Raw genomic sequence first — 25,165 nt, 5'->3', positions numbered from 1 at the left:
CCCCGCTTGGGACCCGCTGCCCAACCAGGGCTCATCCTGCCCAGGGCTATGTGGGGCCTTGAGCATGGTGAGGAGCCCCTGCCCCTGCACCCCTTCACTGGGGGACAGGCTGCTGGGTGCTCAGGAGGGGCCTGGCTCCCGCTGCACCACCCAAGGGACTCCAGTGCCCATCCTGATTGCTCCGTTGTCAGGAAGAAGATCCCAACCCAGGGAGCAGATCCCGACGTGGGGACCAGATCCCAACCCAGGGAGCAGATCCCGACGTGGGGACCAGATCCCAACCCAGGGAGCAGACCCCAGCCTGGGGCAGATGCTGGCACGTTGCTGCCTTCTAGGAAAGGGTGGGCACGTGGCATCCCCGGCTCGGGGCTGTGGATGCTGCGCTGCCGCGCTGGCCTGGCACTGACTGAGCCTTCACATGTGGCAGCGAAACATGGGGAAAGAATTAAATGTGCTTAATTCATCCCATTTTTCTAGAGGACAATTCCAGCACCAAAAGAAGTAAAAGCCCAACAAACAAAAAGAGAAGAGAAACCTAAGAATCCCTTCAGCCTTCACTGGGAGCTGCGGAGGGAAGCAGCAGGGATGGCAGCAGGCAGAGTCCCCAGGGAGGGTCAGTGTGCCCCAGATCTCAGCACCGAGGTGCTGGTGGGGCTGAGCAGCACCAGTCTCACTGCAATGGGAACCACTGGAATGAGCGGAGCTGGGCAGCAATGGGAGGAAAGTCCCAGAGGATCCCATCCCATCCCAGTGCCTGGCCAGGGCTCAACGCGCCTCCGGTGCCTCCGGGCTCCCGGGAGCCTTCCTGCACGAGCCCACGGACATTTTCCACCTCATTTACAGCAAGAGCATGAAAATGCTGTTTTGCAAAGGCTGGAATGCCAGGCCCTGGGTGGGATTTGGCAGGGGCCGATGGGAGGATGGATGGCTCTGGCCACGACCCGGTGCCGGGAACCCAGCATCCGTGCTGGCCCTTGGCACGCTGCAGCCGGTCCCCAAGGGAAGCACTGGGGGCCACCACTGCCCCTGTCCCCCCCAGGCAGGGCAGGCAGCGGCCAGCACAAGGCTCCCGGATGGGTCCTGCCCCGTGCTTGGCTCCCGGCGCTGCCGGGATGCTTTTGTCGGGAAGTTACTGCTGCCCCTTCCCACGGCCCCACTGGGCTCTGCCAGCGCCCGACCACGGCCCCTTGTGCCAGCAGAAAGGAAGCACTGCCCAAGGCCAGCGTCCCACCACCTCCAACCATCCCAGCACCGATCGGTCTGGCCACCGAGCACCCTCGGCGGGGACACGGGGCTGTTGCAGGGGCTTCAGCAGCACCCAGAGAGGTCTCCAATGATGTTGGTTATAAACGAGCTGGCTCCAGCCCAGCTCAGCCAGGTCCCATGCAGGAAAAAGCCCAACGGAGCCAACACAAACAGCGCCAGCAGCATCCCCACACCGCAGGAGGCAACACCGAGACGGCCAAGGATGCTCCAGCTGAACTGCCCAGCCCCGGGCTGCCGGCGGGATGGAGGTGCCCATGTACCACGGCTCCAGGGCTGGGATTCGGCAGCACCCAGCTGCCACCATGGGTTCAGAGCTGCCCTGGGTGGACCCAAATGTGTGGCACAGAAGAGCCCGTGCCCTGCTCAGGGTCTGCAGAGCTGCAGTAGGCAGCAACTGCTGTGGGACCGGTGATGCTGCGGCTGCCCCCAGCTCCCTACCCTGCTCCCCTGGCACTCCATAGGGACAATGAGCCCTGCTCGCGGTCAGTGCTGTCTGCAGGGACAAAGGACCTCAAATACTGTTGGGGGTGAGGGTCCAGCCATGCCTGAGAGGGCAGAAGGAGCTGCTGCACGGATGGGTTCCCCTTGGCACTGGCTCCAGCCCCCAGCAGCACGGCAACAATTGGGTTATTGTGAGCGTGCCGCTGGGGACACGAGTGAGATGGGGAATTCCACAAACCCGGCGCTTTCCCCTTGTCCCATTCACTTTCCCAGCCCAGGCTAATCCCTTCAGATGCTCTGTCAGCACAGCCACGGTCCCGCAGCCTGCACGGAGGGACCCCAGCTCCTGGCCCCCCTCTCCCTTGGGCACCATCCAAGGGCAAAGGCGCTGCAGTGACGTGGTCCCAGCTTCTCCCTTCAGAGCCAAGGTGGGAGCAGACAAAAGCCCTGGGAGCGCCAGCTCCAGCCGCTCCAGGGACCTGGCTAATGGGGTCCGTTTGCTGGGTAGTTCTTGGAATAACAAATTGTATCATCCAAAAAAGCAAAACCACAAAAGGGGATCGGCTTGCAGCCCGGCTCACAAAAGCCCCTTGTCTGGAGGCTCCCCCAATCTCCAGGAGGAGACTCCATTGAACAGAAAGAAAGAGCCCCTGCGCTCTCACGCTCTGCCCAGCAATCCATGGATCAACCCCATACCACGGATGCCCTCGTGCCGGGGGCATCCCCACCAGCCTCTCCTATAGGAGCATCCTGTAGCCAGGTCAGACCTGGAGGCTCCGGGCACGGTGCAGCCTCTCTCACCCTATTGCAAACCCCATCTCCCAATCCCTCCAGGTCAAACACACAGGGAAAGGGCAGCCCCCGGCTCCAACGTGGCTCGTGCAGGATGAGGGAAGGGTGAGCCATGGATTTCCCCGCATTAGGATGAAGGATGAGACTTGACCCCTGCTAACCCCTCTAATCCTCCTCTTGTTCATCACTCCCAGCTCTCCTGGGCTTGGAGCCCAATGGGGAGGCAGACATGGACAGCAAGAGCCGCTCTGCAAGTGGTGATGCACCGGGGGCTGAGGGACCAACCAGATGGACCCATCAGCTGCTTCCAGTTTCCAGCTCCCATGGGCGCATCCCATGCCTGTGCTTGCAGCCAGACCCCTGAGGTCACTCCCAAGGTTGCAAACATCCATTTGCATCCTAATAGGAAGCATTACATGAGAGGCCCACCTGGGTCCTGTCCTGGGAGGCTCCAAGAGGCGGAATGGTTGCAGGGAAGAGGGTTAAACCCCTCTCCACTGGGGCTGTGCCCCAGAATAATGGGATTTTTTGGCTCTTCCACCAGCTGAGGTTGGACCCCAAGAAGCAAATCCCAGCCCGTTCCAAAGGCACCCAAGCAGCCGGCCCTGCAGGGGTCTTGCCTTTGGAAGATGCTCCCTGCCATGCCTCCAGCTCAGCAACAAGGTGGAGAGAGGTTTGCTTCTCCCCCAGTCACAATCTCCCCACCTTTGCATGCAGCGCAGGAATGGCAGCTTCCAGCCCCCATCCAGGAGCACCACTGCGGCCCCCAGCCCCAAAACTCACTTGATCTATTGGCAACCTGTCACCTGAGCAAAGCCTGCTTGGGTTTGGGCCAGGTTGCATCCCTGGACCAGGCACCACCAGCCAAGGGGCTCAGGCACTGCAGCATCTCCCTTGTTCCCAGCTGGATGCCCGGACCCGAGCCCAGCTCTGGACCAGGAGCAGCCCCAGCATCGCAGCTCATCTGCTGCCTGCCCAGCAGTGCTCCGGCTGCATTCCTGCCCTAAGTACCGCGGATTTGCTGTGCTTTAGGAAGAACGAAAAGAATGTTTTAAATGAAATTAATTCTTACGAACGCAAGATTTCATCAAAGAGCTGCCTGGGCATGGTTTGGCAGAGCAGCCCCTGCGCTGCACTGGCCTCCCCCGCGGGGAGGAAAGTACTCGCTATATAACAGTTACAGACTCATCGTACAGCTCTGCTTAGAGCTGCTCGGAGGAGCTCTGGGGTCTTGCCCTAACTCATGGTTTATGCTCAGCAACAGCATCACACGTGGTCCATAGGGAGCAGCTATGGGAGAGTGGGTAATGGAAAAAAGCATCGGTGGACGTGCAGCGCAGCACCAAACACACCCTGACCAGAGGAGCGGTGTGGATGCCTCAGCACCCCACACCTCCCCACCGAGCCCGTGCTTCCCACCCGGTGCCATGCGTGGTTGGCACAGACAAGGCCCATTTGTGGCACAGAGAGCTCCGTGCTGGCAGCGGGAAGGAGCAAGTGGAAGTTTGGGAAGCACACACGGAGCTGCTGGTGCTTGGCGCAGCCCCACCAGCTTCCTTTGGGAGCAGACAGGAGCTGATGTGACGCTGCCCGCCTCTCCCTTTCATCTGGAGCACTAAATTAAACCCAAAAGCCACCCGAGCCCCGAAGCAACTCGCTGCTGTCCCGCCGGCCCCCGCGCCAGGGGATGCTCAGCAGGACTCAGCACCAGCTCCCAGCCACCCTGACCTCCTTATTTACGTAACACAAAGCACTGCTTTCATCTGCTCATGCATTGCCAAGACTCCCCCGGCCTGACCCCGTCTGTGCCCGAGGTGCCCGGGCACGGCCCCACATCACCCACACTTGGTTTGTGATGGGATCCTGATGCTCACCCCAGCCGCAGCAGGGGGGGGTATCAGCTTGACCCCTCCGAGGCCCAAAGGACGTGGAATTAAGGGCAAAGACAAAAGTATCGCTGCTGTAATCCAAACCCGGGACCTTTGGGGATCTGCCTGTGGGTTGTGAGCGCCAGACTGGCAATATCAGGAAATATGAAGAAATAGCAATAAAAGTAGGCTTGTTTCTCTCCGGCGGCTGGCTGCCTTACAGGACACTGGAGCAGCTGAGAAATACCTTTCTGCAGTCATTGACAATGCATGTTTGAGGCTGGAAATATGCTCCTCGGGCAAAAAGCCCACATATTTAACCCCGGTGGGCACCAGTGGCTCAGCCCGTGGGTCCGGAGCAGGGCTCCAGAGGGAGCAGTGGGGTTTCACAACCTCCCTGGGCAGGCAGGCGCGGGGGGGACGCTGCTGACACCGAGTGCAGGACACAAGGGTGATAATGGCAAGTGTTGAAATGAAAGCAAAGGGACTGCTGCAGCTCCCCACTGTGCCAAGCCTCCCGTTTCCTTATCAGTGCTTCCCTAAAGCGATGGCTGTGTTGTCCTGACATCAAACACGCTCCTTGCAGCAATCCCCATCTCCTCCATTACACTCGCAGCACCCGGGTGCTCCCGCCCCGATGGATTCACACTCTCGACCCTCGGAGCTGAGCCTGGAGCGAAGCCAACATCTCCAAAGGAAAAATGCAGCCAGAGCTTCCAAGTTTCGTGGTAAACCCACATGATTTTGATGGGAAGCCATAAATCAGTCCCAGGCTCTCGCAGCCTCCGGTAACTTCTTAAAACAAACCTGGGCTGAATTTTAGGGCTTGTAATGTAAATCTGAAAGCAGGTGAATTGGCCGTGGGGTTTGAGCATCGCTGCTGGAGCTGTGCACAGAGCAGGCTCTGCTGCTCCAGATGGGCCCAGTCCTTGGCTGAATGGGCTCAGCTCTCCCTTAAGGCACAACCAAAGCAACTTCCACCTTCTGCAGGCATCAGGCTTGTGTCTGAGGGCAGGAGATCCGCAAGCACAGCTCCGTCCCTGCCCTCAATCCACAGGAGAGGAAACACGGGCAGGACCCATCTGTGCCTGCGGCTTGGGGAGGGGGGATTTTGGAGCAAAAGGGGCAAATCCTCACATGCCTGCAGGGTTGGGGCAGTTACTCGAGGTGGTCTGGCCCCAGGGTCTTGGGTTTCGGCACAAAACAAAGAGAAGGCTCTTATTTGGCTAATGTGCCTCCAAAGAAAGGCCGTATCCTTGTTTGCTCCCACTGCTGCATTGTCTGCGGATAAAGACAGGGGATAGATCTCATCTGATAGCAGCAATATCATCTCATCCATCTGGACAGGGCTCTTTACAAGACCCTGCTTTAGAATTTAGATCCCTGGGAACTTGGAAGGCAGCAGGGAAACAAAACCCTCCCCAAGAACAATAAAGAGAGATCGGCAGGGCAGGCACGGGCAGCGCTGCGAGGTTCCAGGGCTCCGGCATCGCCGGGCTGCTGGGGTTTGCAGCGGGTCTGCAGCTTTCCCAGGGCCACATCCCGGCCAGGGAAGGCAGAACTCGTGCTGGGATTGCTGCTCCTCCATGCACGCAACGGGGATTGGTGCAGAACATCCAGGCTGGGGAAGCGCTCGCCTCCACCTCCCTGCGCCCGCCGCAGGTGGATGTGGATGGAGGTCACTGTCCTCCTCCCTGGCTGCTGCTCTCCAAGCCTTGTCCTGTTCAGAGCCTCTGAGGACAAACATCTCCAGATGGGCCGGGCCCCAGGGAAGGTCGCAGGGACGGGGCCCGGCTGCTCTGCAGGCTTTGGCTGCAGCTCCTGCCTCTGATCTGCAGCTTCGCCCCGTGAACTCGGCCAACACCAGGGCCAGGGGCCACCAGAGCCCTCTGCAGCTGATGGGCTGAGGGTACAGCAGGAACAGCATGAAGCCACCTGCAGCTCCTCTTTAATTCTCCCTCATGTTTGATAGCACCCATCTCCTGCCTGTGGGAGCCAAGCTCTGGAGCTCTGCAGGGAGGGAGCAGCTAGTGGGATGCTCTGCAAGGACATGGGGGTATGGTGGTCCTGGTGAAGGGTCCACCTCCTGCAGCGCCTTGGGAAGAGCTGAGTGATGCCCACTCAGATGGGCTTTGAGAGCAGAGCTGAGCATCTCGCCAGCTGTACTGGTCCCTACACTCAACCCAACCCTGGAGGGATGTTTCCCTGGTGCGCTCCCATCCATCCATCCGTCCGTCCATCCATCCATCCATCCATCCATCCACATACATCCATCCACCCACCCATCCACATCCATTCATCCATCCATCCACATCCATCCATCCACCCACCCATCCACGTCCATTCATCCATCCATCCACATCCATCCATCCACCCACCCATCCACATCCATTCATCCATTCATCCACATCATTCATCCACCCATCCATCCATCCATCCATCCATCCATGCATCCTTCCATCCATCCATCCATGCATCCTTCCATCCATCCTTCCATCCATCCACCCATCATCCATACATCCTTCCATCCATCCATCCATCCATCCATCCATCCATCATCCATACATCCTTCCATCCATCCATCCATCCATCCATCCATCCATCCATCCACCCATCCATCCATCCACCCATCCATCCATCCACCCATCCATCCATCCACCCATCCATCCGAGCCCTGCTCAGCTGGGTTGGATCTCATTGTTTTGCAGTTCAGAGCCAATGCACGGGGTCCCGCAGCCAGAGCAGCCCTGGGGCAGAGGCCAGGCAGGCAGGGATGTGACTCGGGAATGGCTCCAGCGACAAGGGGGAAAGGAAAAGTTTATTGTGTCTGTGCCGGCGTCCAAGTCACCAAACAGGGAAAGCTGAGCCCTGACTGGGAGGGGAGAGCCCAGGGGAGCCAGCAGCATGCGGCATCACCCCTGCTCCCATAGGATGGCTGTGGGGCACAGCCGGGTTTCCAGCAGCACGAGCCCCTCTTCCCAAAGAATCCAGAATAGGGAACCCCTGAGTGTGAAGAATGGAGTGGGCCTGAGTCAATGCCCCCTTCCACCTTTGTTAAGGCAACTAATGAGCCTCCCTAATTAGCTGATGGCTGAGTGCATGGGGGAATGGGGAGGCTTGGAGACCAGCACCAACAGATCCGACAGCCTGCGCCCCTTATCACAAGCTTGGAGAGAGAAACTGGGGGAAGACAAATGCAATTTCATGTCCTTTTCTCCTTCCCTCTCCTGAACTGCTCGCTTTTACTATCACAGCCATTTTCTTTCGCACAAGGGAATGGAAACCCTGCTCCTTCCCGGGCTGCAGACAAACTGGAACAGGAGGGAATGATAGAGGGGGTACGCGAGGATGGGAAGGGACCGGCCCCGCGCACCCTCTCCATCGGGGTTAATGCTTTTCGCAGGTGCCGTTGCCCAAACCCCCTTGCTCCAACGGTGTCTGCAGCTCGGGAGGAGCGCGGCTGCTGCACGGGCGCAGGGCCTGGGGCCCGCGGAGGCGGTTTTGTCGCTCACATCCCAGCTCCCGAGAGCAGCCGGAACATTAAAACCAGGCGCTTTAACTCGGCCTTCCCAGGAAAGGCTGCGCCGCGCGCCAGCCGCCGAGCGCTCGGATGCACCACGCAGCACCCGCGTCCTGTGATGGATCAGCTCTGAAAACAACACCCTGCTAATCCTGCTCCAGAGCAGCCATAAAACTGTCCTCCCGGTTCCTGCGGACAGGATTTACAGCAGCTCACAGCATCCTGGAGTGGTTGGGGGAGGCAAGACCCCCCCACGGGTGCTGGCCGCGGACCTGGGGTGCATCCTGGCAATGGGGCGATGTGCCAGGACCCCTCACCCCATAGACTTGATTTCCACCAAACCAATGGGACTTGGACGCCCCCCAAGAACAGGTCAGCACCTCCAGAGCTGTGCCTGACCCCGTAGCCTTTTGCAGAGGCCCCATCCCGGCTGCCCAGGGGAAGATCCCTACAAAATGCCAGGAGGAGAAGGGGTTTCTTGGCACTGAAGTGGGCACAACCCCAGCAGAGGAGCCACTGGAGGGGCACCCGCTTGTGCTGGGAATGTGAACTCTTTCTGCAGCCCCTGCAGCTTGTCCCTTGGCTGACTGCAGCGTGGGGCAGCCGGTGCTGGGCCCTGCTGTGGCTTTGGTCACAGCCACGGTGACCGCCCCATGAGCGGTGGAACACCATCAAACCCCGGCACAGGCTCACTGGGACACGGCTGCTCTCCAGCCCTGGGAACCCCATGCACAGCCCACGGCAGGGCCCAGCCAGGGGCTCAGAAGGCACCAAGGAGCACAGCACCGGGCAGTGGGAGCCATAGGGCTGCCCCTACGCTCCCCCCCCGCCGTATCCAAGTGGGAAACTGAGAACCCGAGGCAAGGCGAGCTGTGCTGAGCCCCTGCCAAGAGCCACGGACAGAAATATCCTTGATTCCAGCAAGGTGTGAATAACTTCTGACACTTGGAGGGCTCATTGCCTCAACAAGAAATCCCCCAGCAGTCGCCATTCACACTCTGCGGGGCTGTGTTTCATATGAATGGAATATATGAATCACTGTAAAGAATTTAAATGCTTCCCTCTACAAAGAAAAGCTCCCTCCCCGCCTTTGCTGTTGTGGATGGGCTCCACGCAGCCTAAAACAAAGGCATGGCAGGAGATGGGGACAAATCCTGATCACCAAACTGCTGCTTCCACAGGGCAGCTTGGCGGCTGAGGGCAGACCAGCGCAGCGAGGGCAGAGCTGGGCACCTTCCACCACCCGCTTCAACCCATAACCAGCGAACCCATTCACAGCACTCGTGTTTCCCGAAATCCCAATGAGCTCAAGACGCCTCCCGGGGTCACAGCTCCCTGTGCCTTTCACTTTTTGGCTCCGCTCCCAGCCCTAAACCCCAGTTTTGGGCTTGGAACAAGCAAATGAAGAAAACGGCTTCATTTCCATTCCTCTGCCCAAGCACGCCGGGGCAATCTGCTGCCCCGCTGCCGGCGGGACTGGGTCAGCCCTCCTGATGGAAACCAGGCGATGCCGACTGCAAGAATCTCTCCCTGGGTTTTAGCAGTTTGGGGGTTTTTTTTCTGCTTCTTTTCCCCTTGGGCAATAGGGCGAGGAGGAGAAATGTAATTGAAGCCTGGCGCAGCCTCGCTGGGTTCCAGCTGGGATGTTTCCCCTGGCATCAATGCCTCGGCTCTGCGCACGCGGTTGCACCCGCATCCCGGCGGCAAGAGGGGAGCCAAGATGGGGCTCCTGGCACCCAGACTGTGCTCAGCCCCTCCAAGAGCAGAGGCAGCAAAGCCAAATGGGGCAGGGGATGGCCCCACTGCCCACCACGGCACTGCACATGGCCAGGGGGCTCGCAGGCACCAGCCCCACCACCAGCTCCATGTCCTAACCTCATAGGATCCAGCTCTGAAAGGAGCCGCTTTGTTTCCCAGTGTCCCTCGCAGACGGATCAAAACTGCATTTTTACAGAAGCAATAAAAATCCCAGGAATTCACCGGCCTTATGATTTATTAAACATGTTCCTTATAGCAAAGCTGCCCATAGATGAGAAAGTATCTCCGGTGGGTTATTGCCTCGCCTGGGGCTACCGTACAGGGGGGAACTTTCCTGGCTTATTGGGAACAGTCAAAGCTGGGGAACCGAGTAGATCAGAAGCCAGTTAACATCAATGCTCTTAAAAGACCCCAAATAAAATAAGCACCTTGTATTTCCCAAGGTGTTCCCGAGGAAGGGGCTGCAGCGACCTGCCCTGATCCTGCCGGGAACCCTTGGGTGCAGATGTTTGCAGCTATGGGATGGGATAACATCCTGGCTGGGTCAGGGGATGTGCCAGCAGGGGCCATCCCAAAGGTCACAGCACTTGCCCTAAACCACTTTTGTTCTCACAAACATCATTGCGACCGCAGAAGGAAAGGGCTGGAAGCTGGGACAGGGCTCGGGCTGTCCGGTTGCTAAACAGAGCAGAGCCTCTGGGTGCGATTCATGGGGAAGGCTTCAAGGAAGGGGGAAAGGGGATGAGGAAAGGGATACAGGAACGGAGACGGGCATGCGGGGCCGGAGCGGAGCCTGCAGGAGACCCGGCAGCGCTCCGCTCCGCTCCGCACGGGGAGAAGCCACCGGAGCCGGGGGGACCCGAGACCGAGCCGCGGAGCGGGGCGCGGCGGAGCCCTTACCTCTGCGGAGCGGAGCTGAGCGCGGTGCGGAGCGGTGCGGGCAGCGGGCGAGACGGGACGGGACGGGACGGGAGGGGAAAGGGACGGGAAGGGACGGGCACCCCTCCGCGGGCCGGGGCGGAGCCGGGGAGGGACGAGCAGGGAGGTGCGGGGAGGTGCGGGGAGGTGCGGAGCGGAGCGGGCAGCGCTGCCAGCGGGCGCGGGCGGGCTGGGCTGAGCTGGGCTGGGCTGGGTTGAGTTGGGCTGGGCTGGGATGGGCTGGGATGGGCTGGGCTGGCGGCTGCTGCGATTTCTTCCTTTTCCCTCTATTTTCCCGTTTCTTCCCCCGCCCCAGCCCCGGAGGTCCCAGCCCCGCAGCGCTTCCCTGTTCCTCTGTCGCAGGAGGGAGGCGGCGCGCAAAATAAAGCCGTAAAAGTGCATCTTCCCCCCCCCTCCACCCTGGCCCCTTCCTCACCACCCCACAGGGTCCCACGCACCCCTGGACCCACTTGCCCATCATCCTGCAGGGATGCGCTGAGCGCGTGAGGATGCTGATGGCAGGGATGCCAGCCACTGTGGTAGGAAAAGAGCCCCCTTCACCTGCAAAGCACCCAGAGCTGGGTGCTGCCTGCCTCCAGCACTGCCCTAGGACAAGGTTGGGGTTCAGACCTCTTCGTGGCCCATCTGGCAGCCTAGGGCTGGAGCAGCTTGCTCCTGTGCTCCCCTAAACCCCACCACCCTTTCCCTTTACAGGCACAGGGTCAATCTGAGCAGGAAGTGCTCCCCCTTTTGCCATGGTGGGGGGGACTTCACCACCCAAAAGTTCTGCTTCCCTGGGCAGAAAAGTAGGGAAATGTGATGCCCATGCAGCCGGGTCCTGCTGCCTCTTGGTTCAGCTTGGTTCCAAATCAGAGTGCCCTGATCCCAAGGGAGAAGAGTGCCCACAGCCGTTCCTCCAGCCACCGCATGCTGCCCGTTCCCAAGCTGGAACAGAGGAGTCACGGCATCCCGCTGGCAGCCGCGTGCCAGGCACAACCGGGACACCACTGGCACTGCTGGGGTGCACGGGCCCGGGGGGTGCAGGGCCCCCGGTGCGCCCCGGGAGGCAGATTAGGGTTGCTCAGGCAACGGGCACGGAGAAAGCCCGTCTGGATGGAGGCCTCTGGGGCGCACAAGGGTGTTTGTTTTCTGTATTAAGAGCCTGAGCAAAGGGGGGGTGTCAGACAGCTAATCCCCCCTCAATGCCTTCCCTCGGCGAGCAGCCGCGGCAGGGCCGGACCCTGCTCCCAGGAATGCTGATGTGCTCAGCCCCATGCGGGCGATGGGGCTGGGGATGGATGGGGATCCTCTCGGTGTCCTGAGCAGGCAGGGGGGGGTCCTTATCTCAGGCCATGGTGAGCAGCTCAGGGCAGCTCCACGGCTGCTCCTGGCCATGGCTGAACCATGGCACCCCATCACCTGCTGCTCAGGACCCACGGCTACATTGGGATGGCAGAAGCTGCTCTGCACCATCTCATCCATCCCCGGCAGTGCCAGCTCCCCTGCCCGTATCCATCCTGCAGCCCCAGCACTGGGGTGCAAGGCAGAGCCATTGAGGGGCCTCCACCAGCAGAAACGGACCAGCCTTGTTTAAGCGGAGCTCTCACTGGCAAAGCATTTCCTCTGCACGCAGACTCATTAGCCAGCACAGACATTCCTCTGTCCCACAGAGCGAACCATGGGCTGCAGCCTCGCTCCGTGCCGGCTTCTCCCGCCTGTCATCAGCCCTGCACCACGCACTCCTTCAAAGCCCCTGTGCCTGCCCCTTCACCGGGATGGAGCCTGGGCTGCAGCCATGCTGCCCTGGATGACCCCAGCGTGCACCATCCCCTTCCCTCTGCTCAGGGACACTCGCTTCGTGCTTGGTGGTGTCCCCGTGGAGCCATCCTGAACGGTGCACACTGACCCCAGGGATGAGCGTGCCTGAGAGCCTGTGGCTGCTGGTGGCCCTGCTGCCCTGGCTCATCCCCAGACACAGCTCATCCTGGGCTCAAACAGCAGCGGGATTTAGCGCGGCTTCCAGTGGAAGCCCGGCTTAGCGTGGGCTTTATGGGCTCTGCTGCCTCCAGCCTCTGGCAGCTCTGTGCCTGGTGGCTGTGCCAGGGCTGCTCGGTGGCCACGGCCTCCCAGGGCAGCAGGAGATGATGCCTTGGAGACCTGGATGGAGCTCACCCTGCCAGGGGCCGTCAGCGAGCCGGGGGCAGCCTCAGCAGCACCAAAGCAGGGGTCCCAGGTTCTCTGCCCCCCAAATCCCCACGTCATCCATCCTGCTGCTCCACACGGGAGGAATGAAAGAGAGGAAGAAGAAATAACTCAGTCTAGGGCTGAAAAATGCCTTAACTTAATTTCAGTGGGTCACGGGCATAATCGAATCAGCGCCGCGCGTTGGAATATCGTTTCCATGTTTCCACAAGGCAGATAATTGTGCTCCAAAAACCAGCCCTTGGTGCTCAGCAGGAAAAGCCGCCATGGGGGTGGGAAGGGGATAGGGGATGTGCTGGCGGCCAGGGGTTGAGGTGCCGGTGCTGGTGGCATTGCCATGGCCATGGCTGAACCCGCCGGGATGCGCTGCGGTGCTCGCTCCGCTCACTGTGCCGAGAGCAGGACCGGGCAGCATCGCCCTGGCTTTGCATCGTGCCAAGCAGGTGAGGGGCAGGAGGCCGCCAGGCAGCGAGCGGCGGGGCCGGGCCAGCGCGGGGTGAGCTCCGTGTGGAGCGCGGTGCCAGATCCCAGCCTTCGGGAACATTCAGTGATGGATTAAATGCAATCTGACTACCACGGTGGGAGGTTGGAGAGAATTACTTCATCCAAATGCACTTCGGAAAGTATTTAGAGTCAAATTTTCAAAAGCCCCTGAACGATTTAAGAGCCAACATCCCGTTTTCCAAAGTCACTGAAAGGAGCAAGGAAAGAGCAGTAAGGAAAACAGGCTGGACAGCAGGGCCCAGGGGCAGCGGCTGCTGTGGCACATCCCGAGCTGCTCCTGCTGCAGACACAGGGATGCATTGGCCTCCAAAGGTATCCCTGGGAATACAGCCTGGGCTGGGGATGGGTCCCAGTGGGTCGGCTTGCAGGGAATGGTCCCATTGGGCTCTGGGACAGCATCCGCGGCTGTGATGGGGCCACCGCGGCCACCACCAAATCCAAGCACGGATCCTTGGGGACAGGAGGGTAATGGGAGAAGGCAGGGCCGCAGATGGGAACCGCATGGCCCCTTCCCCTACCCCACAACCGCTGCAGCCTCCTAAAAGCATCTCTAGTTCCCTGTTCAGCATCCTAATGAACCGCAAGGGCAGCTGGGACCCTGTGAGGCAGCAGCCATGGAGACTCGACCCCCCCAAGAGTAAATCCCAAAGCAATTAGCTTTGCGAGGCTCGGCCGGGCTGGTGGAGGCTCCACATTCCTTGGTGGCTATAAAGCTCTTTACTGGGATTGTTTTCCAGCGCGAGCCCTGCCCGGGGTACACATGGCCATGACTCTGGCTCCCAGCACCTTTGGTGCATGTCATTAAAAACCACTCTAAGCACGCTGCCTTTGCTGGGGCTGAAAAGAAGCGGGTTTCTACACTTCCCTGGGTAGAAAGCATGAAGGATCTGAGACAGAATTCTTGCTCCAGGATCCTTTACAATTCCTGGAGGACATTTTTGGGAAGGGAAGGGTTGTGTTTACCTTGGCAGCTGCCTCTGCTCCTATATACATCCACATGGAAAAACTGCACTCACCTAACGTTTCCACGGCTCCCTTTCCTGCACAGAGCCAGCCCAGGTGGGACCTTGGGTGGAAATGGCACCTTGATGTGAAAGCTGGATGAAGGCTGAGCCTCTCCCCATGGCAGCCTTGGGGAAGAGGTAGCAGAGGGGGAAATGCTGATGGAGGAGGAGGAGGATGAGGAGGATGAAGGCTGCTGGGCAGTGCTGGTGAGCAGGAATAAGTGATGTCTGGGGAGGGTTGCAGGGAGAGGAGGGACGTGGCCCCAGGGCTCAGCCATGCCCTGACCCACACAAAGCAGCCAGCACAGGGCAGCTCCACGCTTGCCCAGGCGCTGGGATGGGAGCAGCTCAGTGGGAGCGCTGCTGGGGTTGCGGCAGCCGTGGCTCCAGGCGATGGGTCTGGTTCATCCCATCCCAGTGATGCCCTGGTGCCCCCCATCACCTCCTCCCCAGGCACCGCTCCCTGCCCCGCGCCTCCCGCCTCTGCTGCTGTGATTGATTCACCGGCAGTGGGCTGGGAATAAATCCACTTGTTGGCACGTTGTAAATTCACCACGTGCTGGGGACGCGCATTCCAGCCCCCATAAACACCCCTGGCTACGAGCTTGTAAATCTGCGCTCTGAGCCAGCAGGTGGACACGGTCCCTGCATCCCAGGGGATGCTCCGTGGTAACCCCGCATCCCTGCAAGGGGGTGGCTCAGGACAGGAGCATCAGGACCAGACCTGCCTGGTCACTGTCACCCTCCCAGTTTGCATCCCTGCTCCCTGTGCCATTCCTGCACTAGGGACCGGGGTGGGTGCTGCCACCTGCACGCTGCTCCCATGGATGCTGGGGACCCATAGGGATGAAGGCAGCGACCTGCAGCCCATCCAGGAGCTGTGCCAGGGCTCTGGTGACCTGCCTGGAGCAGGCAGCAGCACGAGAGGCTCTTTGCTGCTCCCGGTGCTCCGCTGTGCTGCTGAAACGTTTATGCAGTGAACCAGTTGTAAAAGAGGGGGAAAATCCATGTTTTATTATCCACCAAGCAGCTGCTGCTTCGGTTTATGGGGGTCATTCTCCAAGGAGGTCCGGCTGAGGAGCAGGGGCACAAAGCCCAGGTCCTGATGGGCTCCAGGCTCCTGGCACCCCCCGGCTCAGCATCCCCTGGCCCCATAGCGCCAGGCTGGGCACGGGGGGGCCTGGGGCCGGGCAGTGCACCCGTTGCTCTGTGATGTTTCCTGGGCTCTCCCATTGCTGGCGCTGTCAGCGGCTCGCCCCGGGCAGGCAGCGCAGGGGCCCCGCTCCATGGGTGCTGGGGGGGAGCTGGGTCCTGCTGCACCCCGAGAGCCGGCTGCGAGGCCAGAGCAGGGCCGGAGGGCAGGGCAGGGAGCGGGGACCCGCGCTGGCTCCCATCGCATTCCCTGGGAGAGGAAGCCGGGGCAGGCAGAGCCTCCCTTTCCCGGAGGAAGCTGAGTGCTCAGGACGTGGCATCGCCACCCCAGAGCCATGGGGCAGGGATGCAGGATGCGGGTGGCAGCGCTGCATGGAGCCCCCTGCCCTGGAGAGTGCGCTGCGGGCCCCTGGGCACCAGCAGGGAATGGGATCCCCATGGGAGGAGGGAGCATCAGTGGGGACAGGCACCACGGGGATGTTTTAGCCTTGCCCCCGGTGCTCCCCTTCCACCTTCTCCATCACTGCTGGGAACCGTGGGCTTCCCGTGGGCACAGCGGAGCCGGGGGCTGTGGCAGCCCCAGGCCGGGGGTGCAGGAGGCTCCTGGGCCCCAGCAGCTCCAGCCCCCTATGAACTAATTTGTTATTGCAGTTGTAACCCAGCGATCGGCCCCGTTCCCGGCAGCGCGGGGGAAAGCCAAAGGAGCCCCACTCCTTTAACGGCTGAACCAGTCAGGAAGCACAGGCAGGCACTGGCACAGGAGCTGGAGCCACACAACCCCCCCTTGCCCCCTCTGCCACCCCATAGAGAACTGAGCTAATGATTGACTTCTGGGGCTGCCCTCTCTGAGCAGCCTCTGGCACTCACAGCCGGGTGTGGAGGGCCCAGGGGCTGGGGCTGGGGCTGGGGCCGGGGCTGGGGCTGGCACCTTTGCTGTGCCTGCAGTGCAGAGGGGCCCTGCAGTGCCCCGGTACCACGGTACCCCAGTGCCACAGAGTAGGACTGGCTGCTGCTGGGAGGTCAGGCTGGGAATGCAGCCCCAGCGCACCCCAATGGGAGGAGGAGGAGGAGGAGGAGGAGGAAGGGGTCCAGCGCTTTCCATGCCCAGGGATGGGGTCTCTGCCCAACCAGGGCAGGATGCAGGCAGGGATAGCCCCACACGGACACACCTGAGGCTGATGGCCCTCCCCAGGTGGGAGCTGTCTGCACATGCCCTATATAAGGGGCCAGAAGGGCAGCCCAGGGCTGGGTTGGAGCTGCTCTCTATGGCAAGGTGAGGGTGTTGGTGGGGTCTCTCCTTGGGCTGGTGGCAGCTTCCTTGCTGCTTTCTGCACTGCTGTGGTGCTGCTGCCTCCCTGCCCTGCTCAGGGCTGGCTGGGAGCGATGCGTGTGGGTGCTGGTCCTGCTGCAGCCTTGGCTTGGCTGGAGGCAGTGCTGGGGTAGGGAGCTCTGTACTGGATGGAGCTGGGGCAGGCACCAGGCTGCTGAGGAGGACTGATGGGGCCTGATTCTGAGCCCTGGCACTGACCAGTGCAGGTGGGGGGGGGCATGCGGCTGGTGCATCAGCATCACTGTCCCCATGCTCGATAGCATCCTCCCTGCAGGCAGGGCTGTGTGGGTGCTGGGATGTGGTTCCCTGCACTGAGCTTCAAGGGGGATGGAGGAGCCCTAAGAAGGGCATTCCTGGGGCAGGCATAGGTGTTGATTGCTGCTTGGTGTCATCCCTGGCTGCAGGGATGGGGTGACCTGGAGCATCCCCTCCTGTTGTGCTGAACAGGAGCCCCGTGGGTGCATGGCCCTGCTCAGGGTCCAGACACAAGGCCCAGGGAAGCGTTTCCTTAGGGTCATTGCCTGGGATCCCGCAGCAGCGCAGCCTGGCCATCATTCCTGGCGTCAGGCACTCCGGGCTGTGCAGGCAGCGCCCTCCCGCTGTCAGGTCTTAGGCTCGAGTCCTCAGAAATGCGAACCATGCAACGGGAATCAAGGTTGGCCTGACGAGCTTTTGATCCTTCAGCAATTGCTGCAGTCTTGCTCTAAGTACATCCAGATGGCTGCGGACCACACAGCGGCAGCGGGCCCCGTCCCACCTCGCCTGTGCTGCATGGGGACCACTGGGACATCCCAAGGGGACCCGAAGCCGAGTGCTGAAGGTGGTGGCAGGTTGAGCTGTGGGCCGTTAGGGTTAACCCTAAGGGGTGGCTGCAGGGTGGCTTGTCCCTGCCTGCTTGTCTGTTGTGGCAGAGCCACGGGCCTGGCTTGTACCTGGGGTGAAGGTGACCTCCAGCAAAGCTTTGCAGGGAGCTGAGCGTTGGGCAGCCGAAACTACAGAGCGGCTGCAGAGAAGTGATGCTGAACTGGCTGGAAACCATTGGCTTTGACTCCGTGGCTCCCAGTGTGATTCCTGCCCATGGGCTCCTCAGCATGGCAAGTTGCTGCCTGGCTCAGGGAGCTTGTTCGCTCTTTATTTGGCCTGAGCCTTGGCATCGCTGCAGCTTCAAACAGGAGGGAAAGCGATGGCTGTGATTTATTACATGGTAGCTGCTGTGTCTGCAGAAAGCTGATGGAGCAGGGCAGACCTGGGCTTGTTCTGGTGCTTCCACTGCGGCTCCAAGCTGAGGAGGGAGGGAGGGAGGTGATGGATGCTCCCAAGGGATGCCTGGTCCCTGCATTTGGTGCTTTGTTTCCCATGGTGCAGCCCAGCAGAGCCCCACTGTGGGTGCTGCTGCCCGTCCTCCCTTCCCTGCTCCCTGGGAACTGATGGACAAGTGATGCTCAGTTAGCTGGAAGTTGGTTTTAACCCACCACTCGTGCTTAGAGCCATGGTGGGATGGTGACTGGGTCCGTAGAGGGGTGGGGGGATCCATCCTGCCTGCATGGGCTTCTCCAGAGCTGCCGGTTCGGTCTCCTTGCCTTGATCCTGCTCATGTGAGGACCATGTTTGCTCAAAGCTTGCTCCCCAGGGAACAAACCCGCAGTTGGCTCTTGTGGAAAACCAAGCGCATTTCCAGGGAGATCACATTTTCCTCTCCTGGAAGCCAGCTCCCATTAAGCAAAACATGCTTTGACCAAAACCCCATGCCCAGTGCTCCGTGGTGTAGCTAGGAGGTGAAGTGCGAGGTGGGTGCCTTGCCCGGCTCTGCTCCTCCAGTGCAGGGGGGAGAGCATCACCCCAAAGCCATCCTGGCTGCTGGAGTGGGGCTCACGTGGTACCTGGTGGGGATGCTCCCAGCGCCTGGGGTGTTCCTGTTGCTCCTCTCCATCACCCAGAGGAAGGTCCCAGTCCTGTCCCTGCTCCCATCCTCACCCCAGGTCTTGGCTGAGCCCCCATGGGCCGGTGGCCGTCCCCTCCCTCCCCTCACTGCCCACCAAACCGAGGAAGTCGCAACCGCAGAGCTCTTGAAAGCATTTTTCTGGTGGAGACCACCGGTACTGAGAGATTAAAATTGCTGTTGTTTCTTCCATTACTCAGCTTTCCTGAATTATGGGGTGTAATACTCAGGGAGTGGGAATAATTAGGGGAGAACAATGGCAGGCTTGAAGGCTTAAATACGCCTGTGTGGTACTCCCAGCCAGTCCAGCCTGCTGTCACATTTCTCTAGGTCTCTGTTTTCCACAGCCTGTGCCAAGCCATTTCCACTACGGTGCCCACTCCTCAGCTTCCTCATTCCTTGGGCTCCGCTTCCTGGCCTGCCTGTCCCAGTTAACGCTCTGCTTCCCAGCTCCTGGCCAGCTGGTACCCGCAGCACAGCTCCCTGTGGCCTGCCTGGGGGAGATGCTGGAGCCTGGGGGATGCAGGAGGGCAGGGGGTGCTGGAGGCTGAGGGATGCAGGAGATGCTGGAGCCTGGGGGATGCAGCAGGGCAGGGGGTGCTGGAGCTTGGGGGATGCTGAAGCCTGAGGGATGCAGCAGGCCAGGGGGTGCTGGAGCCTGGGGGATGCAGCAGGGCAAGGGATGCTGGAGCCTGGGGGAGATGCAGGAGGGCAGCAGATGCTGGAGCTGGGGGGATGCAGGAGCTCAAGGCCTTGCCTCTTTGCTCCCCCCCGGCTCCCCTGCAGCAGCAAGCAGAGCTCCCACCAGGTCGTTTTGGTGTTCTGTGCTCAAGGAAGCCGCTGATTCCTCCCCTCTGCAGGGGATCCCCCTCCAGCTCCTCGGTGGGATCTTGCTCAAGCACTTTCCCAGCAATGCCTCTCTGCTGCGGGACCTGGGGGAGCAATAACAGCCCTGGCCGGGCTGTGCTGGTGGCTCCAGCCAGGGCACGTGGGTGAGCAGTGGGATGGGGACATGGCCTGGGGCAGAGCTGTCCCCAGCCCTGGCCACTTCCCCCTGAGCCCTTGGAAGGCAGAGCGAGCTGCAATTACACAAACCCAGGCGGTTCTGATGGAAAAAGAGACATTTTTCTGGGGAGGACTTTCCCCAGGAGAGCTCCTGAGTCTCAGCTGCCTGCATGTGAAGGGCAGGGAGAAGCCAGTGGGGTTCTGGGGCTGAGAGAAGAGTATGGGGCTTTGCTTCAGTCAGGGAGGGGATTGGGTCTGAGCCTTCAAATCACTGCTCTGCTCTCTATTAACTGCTTGGAAGCCTTGACTGCAGCTTGTTCCTGGGCATCCACTTTGGTCCTGCTCATGGTGAGCCTGTTGCCATGGTGAGGATGGGATCAGGGATGGGCTGTGTCCTGTGGGCCCATCCTTTGGGGCACCCTGAGGGCTGCTCTATGCTGCTACCCAGATGTGCAGGAGGCTCCTGCAGCTGGGCAAGGCTGGGGCTGGCTGCTCACTGCATGAACAGGTTAATGCCAGCTGGGAAAGGGGGACCAGGCCACTGCGGGATGGGACATTGGAGGTTTGAATGCTGCAGGAAAGGGTTAATCTGGGATGTAGGAGCTGGGTTACCTGGAGCTGCATCCCTGGGTTGGTAAGCCCAGTGGGGATGGGCTGTGCGAATAGCTCCTGCAGTGGGAAGCGAAGGGGTTGGATGTCCTTCAACAACCCATTTCCTTGCTGCTTCAGCAGCTCCCTTCCTTGGAAGCCACAATTAGATCTAGTTTAAAAGAAAACAAACACTTCTCATCAGAATGCCTCTGTGTTCCTGGCCTGAAGGGAAGGTCCTGTCCAGGCCAAGCAGCTTCCCGGAGCTGCCTCCGGGCAAACCCAGCCGAGCTGGGCTCTGGGTGTTCCAGTGCGATGGTCAGCCCTTGGCAAGGCAGCACCTCTTGTAGACCCCCTGCTCTCCTTGGGGTCTAAAGCTTTATGGCTGTAGGGCTTGTCGCGCATGGGCTGCACCACTGTGGATGGGGCTGGATGCCGCATCCACCAGGCAGCAGAGGATGGCTTCCGGAGGGGAGCGGTGCTGCCGCCGCAGGACAATGGTGCCTGTGGTTTTAATTACTGGGCTTTCGTTGTGCGGAGCAGAACGCGAAACCGAGAGCAGTGAAACCGCAGGGAGGGAGGACGAGCTCTGGCTGCCTGGTGCTGGGGGGAGCGGTGGGGACCAGCCCGTGCCTGGGGACCAGCCCATGCCCGGGGACCAGCCCGTGCCCAGGGACCGGTGCCCTCGCACCGGGCTGGCAGCGATGCTGCGGCTCCACTGGTGCCTGTTGCACCCTTGCTGCCCCTTCCCCTCGCAAGGTGCCGCTGCCAAAGCAGCCCCATAGGGATGCCGAGCACCATGCGGTGAGCCGGGGACACTGAGATGAGTCGTGTCCCATGCAAGCGCTGCCGGGGCCAATCTGTGCCTGGGAGCAGGGAGGTTTCTCGCTGTGTTTCCACTCGCCCAGTGCTTGAGCAGGCGCCTTCGGTGCCTTTCAAAGGGCTGGATGAGCTCCGCAGCCGGGCCCAGGGTGGGAGGGAAGTGCTCGTCCTGCTTGGGAAACCCGAAACAATGAAAGAGGAACAATGGAGCCCCCTTCCCTTCACCCCAAACCCCAACCAGCACCAGGCCGTGGCAGAGCTCCCAGCAGCGCTGCTGCCTCCTCAGGCCACGCATCCGCAGTTCCCCTCCTCTTCCTCAGCCCTGGCAAGGGATGCTGCAGGAGGGCGGGTGCCAAGGAGCGTTGCCAAAGGGCTGCCCTGACCCAGCGCTGCTGCCAATGGGCATTCCCAGCCTTGGAAACCATGTTTGGGCCAGGGCAGTGGTTTTGCAGCACTGCTGTGACTTGGGGAGGGGTTTTGCAGCCTGTTTGTGCTTCCCAGGTCAGCTGAATGTGCTCTGTAGCTGCTCCGGGGGCCTGGGATGCTTTATCCATGCACCCAGACTTGCCAGGCTTATCAGGCAGAGAACGGGTTCATTTGGTACCCATGTGGGGCCACGCACAGGGAGATGCTTGGCCAGAGCTGGGAGTCATGGGATCCATGGCTGGAACCTACACCCTGAGCATCCTCTCAGCTGGCCTGGGTGCTGAGAGCACCCAGCAGCTTCTCAATGCATGGCTGCAGTGTGTGCTTGGGGATGTGGGGCTGAGCATCCCCTGTGTGCAGGGCTCGAGGGCTCCCAAGCTGTGGGTGAATGGTGCCAGCACTGCCTGCACCTTGGCTGCTCAGGGCCACCAGCACCATGTGGAGGAGCTGCTGCTCCCATGCACAAGCCCTCATGGGTGAAGCATCCCTCACCCGGCACCCCGGCCAAGCACATCTGGCTGAAAGCTGTGGGAGCAATGAGGACACCAGTCCGGAAACGCTTCCCTCCCAGGGAGATTCCCTCATCCCAGTCCTCTCCCAGCACCATCCCTGCCCCTTCAGTGCGTGCTGGGCCATGGGGTCTGGATAAAGTGGCAGGAGTGGGGCTGGGAGCTCTGCTTCCCACCAGGAGGAGCTGCCTGGCTCCAGGGTGGGATGAGGGATGCTGTTGGTGCGAAGGGAAGCGGGTCTGACCCTGTGCCAGTCCCACTGCCCTGTGCTGTGTGGCAGCAAACAGCCCTTGCACCAAACCCTGGGCAGGATGGGAGCAGCACCCAGGCTGTCCCCGTGCTGGGGAAACTGGTTTAAAACCTTGAGTTAGACCCTGGTAAGTTCCACAGGGGGCTTCAGCTCCCATCAGGGTGCATGGTCAGGGTGCTGGAGGAGGGTGAGGGCTGGAGAAGCTCCTTCCACAGCTAATCCATTGCTTTGGGATGGGGCTGGGTGATGCAGAGTCCATCTGCTGCCATCCACAAGGGTCCTGCAGCAGCATTCCCACCCCATATCCCACATCCCCCCTCTCTCCTTATTGCTGTTGTCATCTCTGCTATCACACAGAGATAGGAAAGGCTGCAAGCTGCCTCTTTTCCTGCCAGGTTAAGCGGCTCACCAGGAATGTCTCTTATCCCCACAAGTCAACTTTCCCCTTTGCAGTATGTGTGCAGGGGTCAGGCCTGGCACTACATGAAAGTGCAGGGTATTCAATAACCTAGAGCCGTGGAAAGGCTTTAGTCCAACCCCAACCATGTTGAGGGTTTTATGGATGCAGCATGCCTTTCCCCATTTGTTTCCTATAAACAGCACATGGTAATATTTAGAAGGTTTCAAACAGAGCTTTTTGCATATTCTCCCTTGTCTGCAATGAGCTGCTCGCTAGTCGAGAGCTTTGATTTGCTTAATGTGATTCCTGCTTTTTGCTCTTTCAGAGGGGCTGCTCCTGACTCAGTCACCAAGCAAATCCCTGTGCAGGTCCATAATTCCTGGCAGTAGGAATCTGGGACCCCCCCCCCATTGGGGATGAGCACAAGGAGGGCAAAGGAGCTGGTGTGAGCTTTGCTGCTGTAAAATAACCCCCTTTGAGATGCGATGTCAATGAGGACACGGGGCCTCCATCCCCTCAGGACACCCTGTGACATTGGCCCTAAGGATTGCGTGATGCTCGCCATCTCCAGCCAGAGAGAAGCCACTTTACTGCAAGGGCTGCTCTTTCCCCATCCCCATCCTTTACTGTAAGAGCCAAGGGGAAGCTGTGGGTGCTCAGTGCAGTGCACGGGGATGCTCGCCTTGCGATGCAGGCTCTTGGGGAGCATTTGCAGTGTTCATACAGCCAAGGGCAGCTCCTGGAGAGCCTGCAGTTGCCGTTGCTTGCCTGGATGCTCCCAGCACTGTGTGGCTAATGGCAGCTGTGGAGCAGGCCCTGTGCTGAGCTGGCACAGAGGGGCACAGAAGCCTCCTGAGGTGATTTTCTGCCACTATCGATGACCAGAACTAGCATCTCTTGGCTCTTTCTCTGCAGCAGACTGCCCTGGGCTGCTGATGGTGAGTGCCTGCTACTGTACACACGTGAGTACTCACGGGGCAGGAAAAGGCCAGTCCTCAAACGCCAGTTTCCCTGCCCTGCCCATCAGCTCCCCACATCCCAGCCCCAGTCCCTCCCTGAGCTCAATAGAGGGCAGGTTTCCTTCAGGAAGCAGCCTTCACAGGTGCTGGCAGCCGGACATTCCTGGCCCTGCAGTGCCATCGCCCTGCCACCGGCACACTGCTCCCTGCTGCTCCACACCAGCACCCCCCAAAGAACAGGCATGAGGAAAGCACAGTTGACAGTGGGGTTCTTTTTAATGCAATTGCTTTTAAAATGCAGCCTTAACATGACTTAGAACGGTCAATGATGAGGAACAAGAGGTCTTTTTGATCTCTGCAAGGTGACTGTGCAGCACTTCTGCCTCCAAAACCCGCCTGCCACTGCTGCTCCTGATCTTCTCCGACTGCTCTTACAGCAACCTGCTGCCCCTTCACAGGACCCATCACTCAGGACATCCAAACCCTGACACCAAAGGGACTCCTTTGGACAAAATAAGGGACCAGGCAAGCTGTGCAGTGTCCAGATGATCCAATGCCCATTCAAAGAACCTGAACCAACAGCAGCAGCGCTCTCTTGCACCTTACACTCAGGCATAAATGTACAAAGGTGCTGGAGCTGCCAGCTCCTGTGGCCGTGGGGAAGAGCTATCAACTTCAAGCTCCTCTGTGGATCTGTGCCTTCATGCTATGTAAAGTGCTTTGAGAATGGAATGGCTGACTGCAGTTTCTGGCAGAGGAAGTTGATTTTCCAATACCTAACGGCACGTGGTGCGTGTATCTGACACAACAGCGGGTGCTACAGCCTGGCCTCGCTTGCCAATTCAAGGAACACAGGAAATTCTGTTGCAGCCTGAACATCTGTGAGCATACAGCCCAGCACCCCCTCCACACTGCAGTGTTTGTACACCCTAACAGCAGAACAGGCTCGGCTTGCTGGTGAACGAACTTCCAAGCCTTTAGCCCGAGTTTTGGTTTTCATCCTGTGGCCTTGCCCCTGGCTGGGAACACTGCTGGCATTTCTGGATTCCTTTTCTCCTATGAAAAGCTTACCCCTGTTGCAATTTAATGGTCATCCCCTTCCAAGAGGGGATCATGAGTCTGCTGGAGGAAGAGAAGCTGCAGAAAGGCCACATGAATCTGCCAGGACTGCATGATGCCACTGCTCTCTGACAAATGCCAGCCCCAAAACAGCTCTCCTGCATCACCCCTTTGCATCAAGCTTGTGTTTTACCAGTAGCTGCATTAACTGCAGGAGGCCAGTTAATTTGACAGCAATACTATGCACTTATCTCAGGCTGAATTTTAAACACCTCTTCTTAAGGACAGCATTTAACAGTAAATCAGTGGACTCCAATTCTGGTCATAAAAACATGGATTCAGATTTGAATAGACTGGAGCTTTTGTGGACTTTGAGCACAACCTAATGTCACACTTAGAAACTGAGTGTAGAAAGAGTCCCCAGGGGAATACGAAAGACATCACCTTATGAAA

General features: G+C 59.8%; 1 protein-coding gene across 1 annotated transcript in view; it reads right to left on the bottom strand.

The window, feature by feature from the left end:
• COL8A2 (collagen type VIII alpha 2 chain) overlaps window positions 1–10,616 on the bottom strand; it is a 29,697-nt gene extending 19,081 nt beyond the window's left edge. Inside the window, exon 1 of the mRNA XM_061360790.1 lies at window positions 10,546–10,616. The gene's annotated coding sequence lies outside the window, so the exon portion shown is untranslated. The remainder of the gene's footprint in view (window positions 1–10,545) is intronic.
• Window positions 10,617–25,165: the final 14,549 nt, after the last annotated feature.

This window comes from Neopsephotus bourkii, unplaced genomic scaffold (assembly GCF_033783945.1).
Source record: "Neopsephotus bourkii isolate Nb327-2 ecotype Australia unplaced genomic scaffold, CSIRO-AGI_Nbou_v1 NB_1036, whole genome shotgun sequence".
Taxonomy (NCBI): Eukaryota; Metazoa; Chordata; class Aves; order Psittaciformes; family Psittacidae; genus Neopsephotus; species Neopsephotus bourkii.
This window is presented reverse-complemented; position numbering and strand designations above follow the sequence as displayed.